Source organism: Chiloscyllium punctatum, chromosome 3 (genome assembly GCF_047496795.1).
Source record: "Chiloscyllium punctatum isolate Juve2018m chromosome 3, sChiPun1.3, whole genome shotgun sequence".
Taxonomy (NCBI): domain Eukaryota; kingdom Metazoa; phylum Chordata; class Chondrichthyes; order Orectolobiformes; family Hemiscylliidae; genus Chiloscyllium; species Chiloscyllium punctatum.
In genome coordinates, this window is record NC_092741.1 from 90,648,756 (window position 1) to 90,663,984 (window position 15,229).

At 39.7% G+C, this 15,229-nt stretch overlaps 1 protein-coding gene across 1 annotated transcript in view; it reads left to right on the top strand.

Moving 5' to 3' along the window:
* The first annotated feature begins 1,215 nt into the window (after positions 1-1,215).
* l3mbtl3 (L3MBTL histone methyl-lysine binding protein 3) overlaps positions 1,216-15,229 on the top strand; it is a 172,953-nt gene continuing 158,939 nt past the window's right edge. The window contains exon 1 of the mRNA XM_072556048.1: positions 1,216-1,308. The gene's annotated coding sequence lies outside the window, so the exon portion shown is untranslated. The remainder of the gene's footprint in view (positions 1,309-15,229) is intronic.

Sequence of the window (15,229 nt, forward strand, 5' to 3'; positions counted from 1 at the left end):
TAACTGGAATCTGGAGAACCAGATCTGAAACCTGGTGGATTTCAACAGGGGTCCTTGCCTCTGATAGCTGTGGGTGAACCCCCACTTTTATGAGAGTCCACCTTTCAGAAAGTACTCCTGAGTTTTAAAACCATGATGTAGCCAACAGTTAACCACTTTCCTGCTATTCCCGCTTAAGTGGTTCAAATATCTCATATGTAAAACTTGAGTTAGGATAGGACCTATGTAAGAACATAAAGGATGAACTGTCTGAATTTAAAAATCACACAACACCAGGTTATAGTGTTATAGGATTTAATTGGAAGCACTAGCTTTCGGAGTGCTGCTCCTTCATCAGGTGGTTGTCTGATGAAGGAGCAGCATTCCGAAAGCTAGTGCTTCCAATTAAACCTGTTAGACTATAACTTGGTGTTGTGTGATTTTTAACTTTGTACACCCCAGTCCAACACCGGCATCTCCAAATCAGGAATGTCTGAAGTACTTGATCTCCTGTGCCAGCCTTGCCAGTGACACTCAGCCTATGAACAGACGAAATTTGGTGAAATGGTGGTGGGAAAAGTGCATACGTTGAAGAGAATTTTTAAAAAGTTGTATTTGTACTTCATGGTGACAAAACATCTGATAGGTTATTATGAAAATACAGTCTAGAATGAAGAATTGTCACATATTCCACTTTAAAACTTGATTTTTGATGAATTCTCCCAAAATTCCAACTTTATCTACCAAAATTACTTCACTGTTCAGCAATACCAGTTAGTACAGCTGAAAGTATTGTTTTCCCCATCTACTCGAACGTTAAAAGAGGTAAGAATGTTTGCAAATGAACCCTCACAAAACAAGGAAACAGAGCACATTGAATAAAATTAGTTCACACAGTTGGCCAAAACGAAAATCAGTCTTTGCAGTCAACAGAAACTTAGATCAACACAGGCAAACACGGACAAAAATGAGTCAGAGGAATCATTGCATTCAAATAACTAAGCCTACAAATGCAAGTTCCTTTCTTCGGAAATACATTACATCCTGAGGATAAACAGCGTCCAGGTTTTGAATTAATGCACGCATTTTAATTACAATGTACTTAATAGGCTGATAAAGTTGGATGTCAAAATGAGACCGGCAATAATATGCAAATGAGAAATAAACGCGATTGAGAGGCAGACATTTACAAGAAAGCACACAGAAGGTGGGTGAGTGCCTTAGTGTCTAGTTTTTTTTCCTCTCTCGCTCTGCAGTTCCTTGCGAGCAGCTGTCCCGCGCGCATGCGCACTGCCGACCTGGAAATTTGCTACTCGTGACAGAATTTGGGTAAGAAACGGTGCAATTTTTAATTTTAAAAAGAAAATAAACCAGGAGCAAAAGCTCTCAGACAACGAATGGGGTATCTGGGTTGCCTCTCCTGCCAGGCTGGGAATTTAACTTCCTCCCCCTTCCCCTCAATCTTTTTTTTTCCCCTGGCGTTTATCCTAATTGCATTTGGTGCAACTTAAATAAAAGTAGTTGCAGAGAAGCGAGTGGCCGGGGACTGTGTATCTGCACAGCAGCACAAGTCGCCCTCAGCAATTAGAAATAAATGGTTAATAACGGGGAGGAAAACAGAGAAGGGGGGGGAGAAAACTAATTTAAATGGAGAGGGGAAACAGTGTTTGAGCAATGCCGGTGAATGATGAGTGCTTGATAGTTGGAGATGGTGATTATTATAATAATTACAAACACTGAACTCTCCTGTGACATAGACCATTTTATGGAACCCGGGCAAAGTGCGAGGCTTCCATTGGAATGGGAGCGAGCCGCTGCTCGATACAATGTTTCCGCGCCGCGCTCTCATTCCCCCTCCTTTTATTCCCCTTTTTCCCATTTTTAAAAGAGAAAGGGATGCAATAAATTCACGTTTTGAAATGCAACGTGTCTCCTTTTAGGCCTTTACAGGAATATAGACTCCGCCATTTTGAGAAACTGCCCAAATAAAATACAAGAAGTGTTTGAGGAAGAGAAATCTCAGGGTGGATTCTGCAAGAGAGAGAGAGAGAGAACGTGAGGGGGGTAGAAAAAATAAAAGGGGGGGAATAGATAAAGGTAGAGTTTAAGCTTGGAGAGAAACTACCGAGTTTATTTCAGGAAGTGCACGCAATTGTGATGCACATTTAAATTATTAAATCCTTAAATAGGTTAAGTTTTTTTTAATTGTTAGTCGGGTACCCAGGCTGGTTGACAGTATTAGGAGTAGTTACACAATTATAATCTAAAACTCGTTTGATATCCACGAACTTAAATTTCTATCAAATGAACCTCGGACTTGACAAGGGGAAAGTCTGACGACGTTATATATAAAATTTCAGTTTCATTTATTTATTTCCAGGGTTGTTTCAAGTAACGATAATCTCATTCATTTTTTCAGTAAATTGGATGCGAATATTGTTGACAACGACAGTAAATATGTAACTCAAATGCATTTTCTTTTGTGTTCATTATTTGAAACTACTGTGCATAGTTGAGTGCATTCTGGAAACTTTCAAGTACAAAACATGTTTTTTAAAAAGATAATGCAGAGCGACCTCAAATGGTTTTTGTCTAGAGGTGCAGGAAAGGATAGTGCATTTAGCTGTCAGGACGAGGTGATTGTGTTTGAAGGTAAATATGGGAAGTTAATTGTTCAAATTTAAAGGGACTGTTTGCGTGTGTTTTATTTTTACACCTCAATTATTGTATTTTTATTTATTGCTAAATCAGTCAGAAATCATCTCTTAATCGGGACAGCCCTGCCCACCAGGCATTCTTTCAGTTAAATGGTCTGATTGATACAAGCCACTGATTCACACATTGGATGGGAAATTGTTTCCGGCTTCCTTTCAGGATTGGCGAAATATTGTTGGAATATTTACTTGTTGGTTATATTAAATAAATCACTTTTTAATAAAGTCAAAGAAAGTTTGAAACGGTATTCATCCAAAATTATCATGCTTGTTGAGCATTGGAGGAATTTGAACAAAATACATGGACCTGTCTCTCATTTTCTGCTGGTGGATTTTATCACAGTTGATGAGTGAGGAGTGGGGCCACTTTTTTTTTTATATATTGATATGTTATGGTGACAATTAAACCAGACCACTTGGAAAAAAAATTCTCCTGGAGGTCCATCTCATTGTTTATTGTTGTCTTATGGTGACCTTCCAAAATATAGATATTTTCTTCTTCTGCTACTCTGTTGAACAAGAAATTTGAGTGAGCATCATGTCTTGAATTAGATGAAATCAGCAGTTAATTGTCAAATCAGTTGTAATATCCAGGACTTAGTCCATGCTTATCTGCTGTATATGTGACTTAGCAAACCCACTACACCATTTGGGAAAGTGAAGAATTGATCAACGATGTTCTTTTTAGATATGCTGAGTTCGACAATAGTGGCTCAAATGAGTAAAGAAGAAGTAAGTTGCTATCGGCAAACTGGTTTCTCGGAAGAATATTGTCATGTTTATTTTATATACGAGGTTCCTTTGTTAAAATGTAGGCCTTTCAGTGACTCAAGATGCTGATTTACCTCTTTTTGAGAAGGCAGTTTGCTTCTCAGTCTTACTTTTTGAAGCAGCTGACTACCTCTTGGCATATGGTTTCATGATTTCTTATCACTATTTGGGTACTATTACCTGTACCTATTCTTAATTCATATCTTACCTTGAGAAAGTTGGCAAGCTTTTTGATTGTATGGAGAATCACAGCAGCACATACTACTGTCAATGTACAATTGTTATTTGAGGGTATTAACAAACAATTTCAACTGACCTTTCAGTTGTCTGATTGGAATTTCGTCATGCCCTTGTAGAATGAAGGATCAGACAACCATAAGCACCAGAAAAATAGGAACAGGAGTAGGATGTTCAGCCCTTTGAGCCTGCTTTTACATTCAACAGGATCATGGCTGATCCGACATTTCTTAGAGTCATAGAGATGTACAGCATGGAAACAGACCCTTCGGTCCAACATGATGTTCACTTACCTGACTTTTCTCTGTAATCCTTGATTCTCCTACTGATCGACAATCTGTCTATCTTGGCCTTATGTATACAAGGACTGTGTCACCACAACTCTGTGGCAAAGAGTTTTTGAATCAAATTTTTTAAAATGTTGAGACGAAAGAATGTGTTATTTTGCTTTAGATTCACATAGTATATTAAACCACAGTGGACCTATAAGCATTGAGTAACTAAGGCAGTCATTAATCACAAGACTGTATAAGACTAGTACTACCTCACCTTCATGATGCATCTGAAAGAGAGAGAGAGCAGACTGGGAAGATGCACATTGTTCACATTAAAGTAATGAGATGCATTTTTGTTATGCTGTAAAGTTCGGGATAGCATGTTTCATTAGATTTATTATTAAAAATAAACTTTAAACAGTAGATTTGTTTAAAAATAATGAATTTATCATATGTACAAGTTGAAATGAAATATGATTTGTGGAGAGATTATTGAAAAGTGAATGGATTCATTACCTTGTATCAAAGTTTAATGTAGAAGAAATTTAATACTTTTTATTGTTGTGAAAATCTCACTAAAATGGGTAGCCTGCTCGCTTTCTAAGAAGTAATATTTTTGATGCCTAGGCATTTCTGGGGAGCCTTGCATCATAATCTCTGCCCTTCAATACCTAATGTACAAGTGTATTAGAGTTACTTTTATGATGTCACTGTTATCTAAATGCTACTCCTTGTTAATTATATTAAACCCTACAGTTGAGCAATTTTAGGAAATATTTCATAATCCTCAACAAAGAAAGACATTACAAGACAGATGCTCAGTCTTTGACCATTAAGAAAATTAAGGATAATATCCAACTGAAAGAAAGATTAGTAGTGGGCCAAAAGACAGGCAACATTTTAGAAAACAGGAAAAGTTTTTTTTTAAATGGGGAAATTAGAAATTGAAAATAAACAAGGAGGAAGATTTTTTAAATGTTGAGCTTTGACAGTTTTTAAGAAAAGGAAAGTTGCTGAAGGGTGAGACTGGAGGATTAATACCGAGAAATAAGGAAAAGGGACAGGCTCTAATCAAGTACTTGACATCTGTCTTGATGGTAGATGCTGCAAAAAGCAGTGGACAAACAGGTCAAATTAACTGAAAAGAACTATTAACAATGGAAAGAAACTCCAGTTCTCGGTGTACGAATGGGACGATAGGCTCACAAGTTTTTATAATCTATTCATGAGATGTGGATGTGGCTTTCTGGGCAATCATTTATTGCCCAACCTTGGGATCCCTTGTGAAATAGGTGGTGGGCTGCAATGTGGAACTGCTGCAGTTCATTTTATGCACGTCCCTCCATGATGCTTTTCGGGAAGGTACTCCAGGGTTGTGACCCAATGATTCTAAAGGAATGACTATTATATTTCAAAGTCAGGATGGTGAGAGGTTTGGAAGGAACTTGCAGGTGGTCGTGTTAGCATGTAGCTGTTGCCCTCATGCTTTTAGATCATGGTTGTCATGTCATAGAGTCATAGAGATGTACAGCATGGAAACAGACCCTTCGGTCCAACCCGTCCATGCCGACCAGATATCCCAACCCAATCTAGTCCCACCTGCGAGCACCTGGCCCATATCCCTCCAAACCCTTCCTATTCATATACCAATCCAAATGCCTTTTAAATGTTGCAACTGTACCAGCCTCCACCACTTCCTCTGACAGCTCATTTCATACACGTACCGCCCTCTATGTGAAAATGTTGCCCCTTAGGTCCCTTTTTATATCTTCCCCTCTCACCCTCAACCTATGCTGTCTAGTTCTGGACTTCCCCACCCCCAGGGAAAAGACTGTCTATTTATCCTACCCATGCCCCTCATAATTTTGTAAACCTCTATAAGGTCACCCCTCAGCCTCCAACGCTCCAGGAAAAATAGCCCCAGCCTATGCAGCCTTTCCCCATAGCTCAAATCCTCCAACCCTGGCAACATCCTTGTAAATCTTTTCTGAACCCTTTCAAGTTTCACAACATTTTTCCAATAGGAAGGAGACTAGAATTGCATGCAATATTCCAACAGTGGCCTAACCAACATCCTGTACAGCCGCAATAGGACCTCCCAACTCCTGTACTCAATACTCTGACTGATAAAAGAAAGCATACCAAACGCTTTCTTCACTATCCTGTCTACCTGCGACTCCACTTTCAAGGAGCTATGAACCTGCACTCCAAGTTCTCTTTTTTTTCAGCAACACTCCCTAGGACCTTTATCATTAAGTATATAAGTCCTGCTAAGATTTGCTTTCCCAAAATGTAGCACCTCGCATTTATCTGAATTAAACTCCATCTGCCACTCCTCAGCCCATTGGCCCATCTGGTCAAGATCCTCTTTTAATCTGAGGTAACCCTCTTCGCTGCCCACTACACCTACAATTTTGGTGTCTTCTGCAAACTTACTACTTGTACGTCTTTTGCTCACATCCCAATCATTTACGTAGATGACAAAAAGTTGAGGACCCAGCACCGATCCTTGTGGCACTCCACGGTCACAGGCCACCAGTCTGAAAAAGAACCCTCCACCATCACCCTCTGTCTTCTACCTTTTGAGCCAGTTCTGTATCCAAGTGGCTAGTTCTCCCTTTATTCCAGGAGATCTAACCTTGCTAGCCATAGGGTACCTTGTTGAACGCCTTACTGAAGTCCATATAGATCACATCTACCATTCTGCCCTCATCAATCCTCTTTATTACTTCTTCAAAAAACTCAATCAACTTTGTGAGCAATGACTTCCCATGCACAAAGCCATGTTGACTATCCATAATCAGTCCTTGCCTTTCCAAATATATGTACATCCTGTCCCTTGGGATTCCCTCCAACAATTTGCCCACCACCGAGCTCAGGCTCACTGGTCTGTAGTTCCCTGGCTTCTCCTTACTACCCTTCTTAAACAGTGGCACCACATTAGTCAACCTCCAGTCTTCCGGCACCTCACCTGTGATGATCGATGATACAAATATCTCAGCAAGAGGCCCAGCAATCACTTGTCTGGCTTCCCACAGAATTCTAGAGTACACCTGATTAGGTCCTGGGGATTTATCCACCTTTATGCATTTCAAGATATCCACTTCTTTCTCCTCTGCAATATGGACATTTTGCAAGGTGTCACCATCTATTTCGCTACGTTCTGTATCTTCCATTTCCTTTTCCACAGTGAATATTGATGCAAAATACTTGTTTAGTGTCTGCCCCATCTCCTGCGGCTCCACACGAAGGCTGCCTTGCTGATCTTTGAGTGGCCCTATTCTCTCCCTAGTTATCCTTTTGTCCTTAATGTATTTGTAAAAACCCTTTGGATTCTCATTAACCCTATTTGCCAAAACTATTTCATGTCCCCTTTTTGCCCTCCTGACTTTCCTCTTAAGTATACCCCTACTGCCTCTATACTCTTCTAAGGATTCACTCTATCTATCCTGTCTATACCTTACATATGCTTGGTTGGAGGGTGCTGCATAAAGAGCCTTGGAGAATTTCTATAATGCATCTTATACATTGTACATGTTGCTGATGTTTGTCCTTATACCTTGAGACTCAATGGCATCCAGACCCAATGTTGAGGACTCTAAGGGTAACTTTCTTCTGATTGGTTTACCAATGTGCCATCGCCTCTTCAGGTGATGGTGCTTTCTGGGACAAGGTATGTAAGGTGTGATTTATTGAGAATGATTTTATCTGCCTGTGTGTTATCTAGTTTGGTAAGTTTGTGCCTCACCGATATTAGTAGGAAGTACATTGTAGATTGAGTTTGTCATTGTTGTTTCCAGTCTATAAGTTGATGCTAAGTTGTCTGCTTTTTGTTTAGCTTGTTTTTGTTTTGATCTGACTGAATGGCTTGTCAAGCCACTTTAGAGTGTATTTAAGAATCAGTCACATCACTACAGGTCCCATTTAAGTCAGCCAAGGTGCTGATGGCAGTTTTCTATCCCTAAAACGTATTAGCGAGGCAGATTGAATTCAATAACCTTATTGAATTCAAACTTTTCTATCTACCATGGTGACTTTTGAACCTGGGTCTCTGGATTACGAGGAAAGTGACAATGCCACTAGTTCATCACTTCCCCATGAGTGTGATGGTTCCCATCCCAGGGTCTTGAAGGAAGTGGATTCCCAATAGATGTATTGGATTGGAAGCTTCTGGAATTTCCTAGATTATAGAAAAGCTCCAATGGATTGGAAAATGTTGTCAGAATTAATACCTCTAGTACAGAAAAGAGGATACAGAAAGCAGGAAACTATAGGCTAGTTATCTTAACTTTGGAAAAAACCTTAATAATGGATTATTGCATTATCATATAATTTAGAGCATGATAATAACTTCAGATGAATGGGCATAATTTTGTGTGAGATCATGTTTGACCACTTCATTAGGATTCTTTGAGAATAGAGTAAGCAACGTGATTTTAGAAGTACTGACCGTTTAGTGTATTTCGATTTCAAAAAGGAATTTGAAAAGGTGTGCTGTACAAAAGTTAGTACACAAGATAAGAGCTCATGGTAGTGAGGATTATATATTAGCATGGATCGAAGATTGGATAACGAACAAGAAACAAATGTGTTAAATTGGTCATTTTTAGTTTGGTAAACTTTAACTAGTTGGCTGCCACGGGGATCAATACTGGACCCTCCATTGTTTACAATCTATAGTAATAATTTGGATGAGATAAGTACATTCTAATGAATTTGCTGACAAGGCAGAAACAATTAGAAAAGCAAGTTGTGAGGAAAACAAAAGTGTTAAATGAATTAATGTAAGTTAAATGAGCAAAACATTTGCTAGTGGAGAAAGTGAGGACAGCAGATGCTGGAGATCAGAGCTGAAAACTGTGTTGCTGGAAAAGCGCAGCAGGTCAGGCAGCATCCAAGGAGCAGGAGAATCGACGTTTCGGGCATAAGCCCTTCTTCAGGAATGAGGAAGGTGTGCTAAATGGTCTTGACCTGCAATCTTCTTCCCGACCTCTCCTCCACCACCCCCTCTCCGGCCTATCACCCTCACCTTGACCTCCTTCCACCTATCGCATTCCCAGTGTTCCTCCCCCAAGTCCCTCCTCCCTACCTTTTATTTTAGCCTGCTTTGCACACCTTCCTCATTCCTGAAGAAGGGCTTATCCCTGAAACGTTGATTCTCCTGCTCCTTGGATGCTGCCTGACCTGCTGCGCTTTTCCAGCAACACATTGTTCTCCACTAGCAAATGCTGAAAAATGTGGAGAAATGGGAAATTATCTATTTGGGAAGAGTGGGGTGATAAAAAGAATATTACTTGCTGAAGAGATAGTACAGACTGCTGTGATTATAGAGGATCTGGGTTTTTGAATATACTGACGATTGAGTTAGGTAGAATTTTCATTCATAAGGCAATGAAAGTATATGGGGACATGCCGTAAATCAGATCAGCAATGATTTCATAGAATAGTGGAGTAGGGTGTTTTCCACAATTAGCACTTCTCTTTGACAATCCAACACATCCTAACATTTATATGGTCTCTAAATCCATCCTCCCTTCCATTGTTTTAATATGATATGATCATAAGGGATCATAACATGTGTGATTTAAAATATTAGTTGACAAGGTATTTTGATGGGGTAACATGAGCCAATAATAATATTGACTCTTAACAGACCTGCAAGGATGAAGTTTGCCATTTTACTACTGACCCGATAAGCTTTTCAATAGCAATTCAGTCAGAATTATTTTCATTCCATGCTTTAATAAATGGAAATCAACTCCTTAGCCTGTGTAAGCATAAACAATATATACTTGCCAATTGATAAAAGGTGAGACGTTGAAAGAGAAACCAAATTCAAATTTTTGAATATAAAACTCGTGTGGTCTAACCAAAACAAAAATTACATTGAAAGCACAACCGATATTTATGGAAAACCTTTAATGTAATAAATTTTTTGCAAAGGGCTTTGTAGGAGCAGCTTAAAGTTTGACACAAAGTCTTGTATAGAAATATTGGGGCATGTGACCAAAGCTTTGACGAAGAGGTAGGTTCAGAGGAGTGCCTGAAAGGAGACAATCCAGTTGGGTGGAGTGGGTTAGGTAGAGAATTGCAGAGCTCGGCATGTGTTTGTAAAGTGCATTTGTACACAGTGCAGTGGCTCTCTTGCCATTGTTGTGTGATTTCTACCTCTGCTGTAGGCTGCTTACTCTTTAATTAGTGACAGCTATTAAACATTCTACTTGAAACTTGATATCAGAGCTGGGAAGCTGAGATTGGGTGAATTTTCAGACTTACAAGAGGGCCAGCTGCAGTTTGTTTTATTTAAAAAAAACCAAGTGAAAATTAAAAACTGCCCTCTGTAACTTTTGAAGTGCTGGCTCTGAATTTTTCACTCCCTGGTGCTGTGGGAATGAAGTCAGATTAGAGTCAAAATTGGAATTTTTTCACACTCGATGCTGAAACTATGAGACAGTGACAAAATTAAATACAAGACAGTTCTGTTTACAGTGCTGGGGAAAGAGTGTTTCAAGTTATAGTGCAACCTCTGTCTCTCTGAGGAGTAATGAACTAAGACAGTGATTTTGAAGGCTTTGAAGACTATTTGAACTCTGTATTAATGTTACTTGTGGATAGTAGTATGTGTTCAATATCAGAGCGAGACTATTGACCAGTTTGTGATGGCACTAAAACATTTAGCTGTACCACAAGTGTTTTTTAAATAAAAACTGAAATATGGACACCTCAGATTATTGACTTAGATTCTGCTTTGAGAGCATGTCAGCTGAGAGAAGAGAAACCCACTCTCAAAGCTACTGACGTATGCAGAAGGTCTGAAGTTGTCAATCATCAGCCAGTGCGTATTAGCGCATTAACAGATGAGGCTTTACATTGTGTTGAGAGATATTCCAGGCTGAATGAGAACAATATGTTGGAAAAAGGAAGTAATACTTGCAAAAGAGCCAGAGACCAAGGTCAAGGCCAGAGGGTAGGCTGTAAATATTGGTGAGCATATCACATAAATGGAAGCATCTCAAGCATGGGGGAAAGTGTGCTTAACACAGGAAGCTGAATCATTTCATGTGCCAGTGGTTAGCGATAAGTAGCAAACAAGTTAATAAAGATAGCTGCTGAAGAGCTGTCAGCTGAAGATTTTGATGAATCATTCTACACTACACAGCAGCTTAGCATTTTCAATTCTAAAGGTGATAAATCATTTGTAACTGTTAAAATGACAACTGCAGAAACAGAGCATCAAGTAAATGTAATGTCAGATAGTTAGCAGTGATTGATAAGCTTTACAGGCTTGTGCAAAGTTGCCAAGAGTATGATCAAAAAATGAACACTTTTAAAGCAAGGTTTAGGTTATATATTGGAATGATACTCATCCCAAGAAGACAAATAATGTTACATTTTTCCCATTACATTTTCAGAATTTAGATCTGATTTTGGAAAATGTTAGAAGTTAAGCACTTGAATATGTTCGAAGCAATCAAGCTGACTCAGTATAGTTTTATGAAAAATAAATCAATTTTGACCAATCTCTTGGAGTTCTCTGAGGCAATAATGTACAGTGAATAAAGGGGAACCAATGGATCTATTGTAGATACATTTCCAGATGTAAGGTGTCAGATTAAAGGGTATTTAGGAAAATAAAAGCTCATTGTGTAGTGGATAGAGACGAAAAAATGCAGATGCTGGATTCCAAGGTAGATAAGCAGGAGGCTGGAAGAACGCAGCAAGCCAGGCAGCATCAGGAGGTAGAGAAGTCAATGTTTTGTTTATCACCCTTCTTGAGTCCAGAAAATGGCTTAGATCTGAAATGTTGACTTCTCCTGCTCCTGATGCTGCCTGGCTTGCTGTGTTCTTCCAGCCTCCTGCTTGTCTACGTTGTGTAGTGGATGGCATATTAGCATGTAGAAGATTGTGTGAATAGGTCTTTTCTGGTTGGGAAGATGTAACAGGTTCTGTGTCACAGGGATCAGAGATGGGACCTTAACTGTTCACAGTTTAATAAATGGCTTAGATGAAGGGACAGAAGATATAGTTGCAATATTTGCTGACAGCACAAAGATAGGTGGGAACCTAAAGTCTGAAGAGGACTAAGAGGTACAAAAAGATACAATACTCATTAAGTGAATGGGCAAGATGTGGCAAATAGAATATGATGATATGGAAAGCATGAACATACCCATTTTTGCAGAAAAACTTTTTTAAAAAGTATACTCACCAAAAGGTGAAAGATTGCAAACCTCTGAGATGCAGAATGATCTGGTTGTCTTTCAGTACAAGTTACAAAGGATTAATATGCAGGTACTACAGGTATTTAGGAAAGATAACAATGTTATCATTTATTGTGAAAGGAACAGAGTGCAAAAGTAAGAAAGTTATACTTAATTTACACAGGGCACTACATCTGAATTGAATGATGAAGTAGGTTTATTGTCATGTGTACTCAAGTACAAGAGTATAGTGAAAAGTGTACAAAGTCATCATACTCAGAATCATTTTAGGTACAAAGGTACCTAGGTACAAAATAAAAATGCAGTTGTTAGACGCTGGGCATTCCCTTCAAGTGCAGGGGAGAGCAAGCCCTGGACTGAGTCCCTCGCCGCTGACCCCATCCGGGCTTATAATCCTCCTCCAATTGTCAAAGCCCCATCGGCCCCAGCCGCTGCCTTGCTCCAGACTCTGGACACTACCACTGCCTCACTGACTGAGCTGTCTCCAGAAGATAAATTTAAAAAAAAACAAACAAGAGAAAAGAAGGCAAGAAAAGGAAAAGAATCCCTTGATTGTCTGTTGAGTCTTTCATCTGTTCAAATACCATGATAGTTTCACTTTTTTCATGTGTAAATCACAAAACCTTTTTTTAAAAATGGCATTCTCAGGTTAGCTGTAACAATTGATGTTAGCTAGACCATAAGTTGATGGTGTTAGCCCCCTGTGTTCTCTGTCTATGCCATGATGTTTAGATTGATTCTAATCTAAAAAGTGAGATAACAGAGTTTTACATGAATCCATGCAGTTTTTGAGCACAGTACAATGTAGCTCTGCAAGTACAAATTCACTCCACAAAATATATGTGTGCATGTGGGTCTTTGTGTCTGTCTGTGTGTGTGTCTGTCTGGGTTGGGGGTTGTGAGTGTGAGAGAGAGTGTATATGTATGTATAGTGAGTGTAGAGTGCCTTAAGTCTGTGAGGGGGTGCATGTGAGAATGTGGGACTGTGTGTGTGTGTGTCTGTGGTAGGGGGTTGTGAGTGTCTGTGAGAGATTGTATATGTATGTGCATGAGTGTAGAGTGGTCTAAGCCTCTGAGAGGATGCCTGTGTGAATGTGGGAGTGTGTGTGTGTGTGTCTGTGTGCGTGTGTGTGTGAGACAGTAGGAGTGTCTGTGCATGTGTATAGTGCAATGGTGGTCACCTGTAATGTGACATGAACCCAAGGTCCCGGTTGAGGCCCTCCCTATGGGTACCGAACTTAGCTATCAGCCTCTGCTCGGCCACCTTTCGCTGCTGCCTGTCCCGAAGTCTGCCTTGGAGGATGGTCACCTGAAGGTGCGAGGTCGAATGTCCTGGACCACTGAAGTGTTCCCCAACTGGGAAGGAACCCTCCTGTCTGTTGATTGTTGTGTGGTGCCTATTCATCCGTTGTCGTAGCCTTTGCTCGGTTTCCCCAATGTACCATGCCTCCGGGCATCCTTGCCTGCAACATATAAGATAGACAATGTTGGCTGAGTCACATGAGTACCTGCCATGTGTAACGGTGGTATCCATGTCCACACTGTGACATGTCATGCAGCGCCTACCGAAAGCTAGTACTTCCAATTAAACCTGTTGGACTATAACCTGGTGTTGTGTGATTTTTAACTCTGGAATGGGTGGGGTGTTCTGTGAGCAAACTTGGGACAAGCTTGGCTTTTATCTGCTGGAGATTAGAAAAGTAATGGGAAACTTGATTGATATGTATAAAATCTTGAGGGATTTACACAGGGTAGCTTTGGAATAGGTGTTTCCTTGTTGGGAGAGTTGAGAACTAGGTGTCACTGTTTTAAATAGGCAATCCCTGATTTTAAAGTGAGATTAGGTAAATTTATTTCCTCAGAGGGTCTTGAGTCTTAGCTTCCGTCACCTCTTTCAGTCCTTAAATATTTTCAAGGCAGCAGTAGTTAGATTCTTGTTAAGCAAGGGTGTGAGAGGTTATTGGGGTGGATGGATGTATGGTTTTGAGGTTATAATAATTTCAGCCAAGATCACCTTCGATGGAACAGGTGTATAAGGCTGAAAGGCTTCATCCCGCTTCTGATTAATTTGCTCATATATGGTGTTTGGGGTAGATGTTGAGCCAAATCTACTTGTCTCAGCTAAAGAATGTGCCTCAAAGACCTAAAATGATAAGTCTACATATGTGAGGAGGGATTTGCAGCATTTTTGCAGACCGTTGAGACATTGACTGCAGAACAGATCTCACAAAATCATGAAGAACTTCTTTAAGCTCTTGAATATCTTCCTGGTGAGTATCGTCTGAGTGGATGAGATGGTGAGGGGCCAATTCAGCATCAGCCAAAGTGAGTTCCAGTTTACCCTGAAGTACAGTCTGGAAGACAAAATAGAACGCATGGCCTTATTGATCCTTTTTCTTAAAAAAAAGTCACAGAAAGCAAAGTAAGGTCAAGAAATTGTTATTTGAGGAGCTGGAAGCTGATGTTAAGCAAATGAAAGCAGAGGTCAGTGATCAGAACTGTAGAAGGAAAAACATGAGAGAAAAAGTAAGAAGGAGCAAAATATGAAATTGAAGATTCCCAGCTAAGTTTGTAGGTCATGTGCTGTCAGCAAAAGAATTTAACTTGGATCCTGAAAAGTTGAGAATTGTAGCAGACAGGCAGCAATCAAAGGATGTGATAGCTGTACAACCGTTTGGATTCGTGAACTACTGAGCAAAATTCTTGCTTAATCAGATTGGCAGTGGTCTTGCATAAATGTTGACAAGGATATGCAGTGGTCCTTGGGGCACAGAATAAGTAGCAGCTTCTATTCAAATTAAAAAAACTGCAACAACAGATCAATATGCTATGGAAATCATTAACACCGCGGTGACAGTTAATCTGAATCTTTCTTTAATCAGACACTGCATTCCCCAGGGAAGGAACATCACCCCAATAACGAGCAGATATCAGACAAAAAACCGCAACCAACTCATGCGTGTCATCAAAAGACCAAAACACTTTAAAGATAATGAATGAAATGCATATGTGAGATTCCAGAATTAATAGA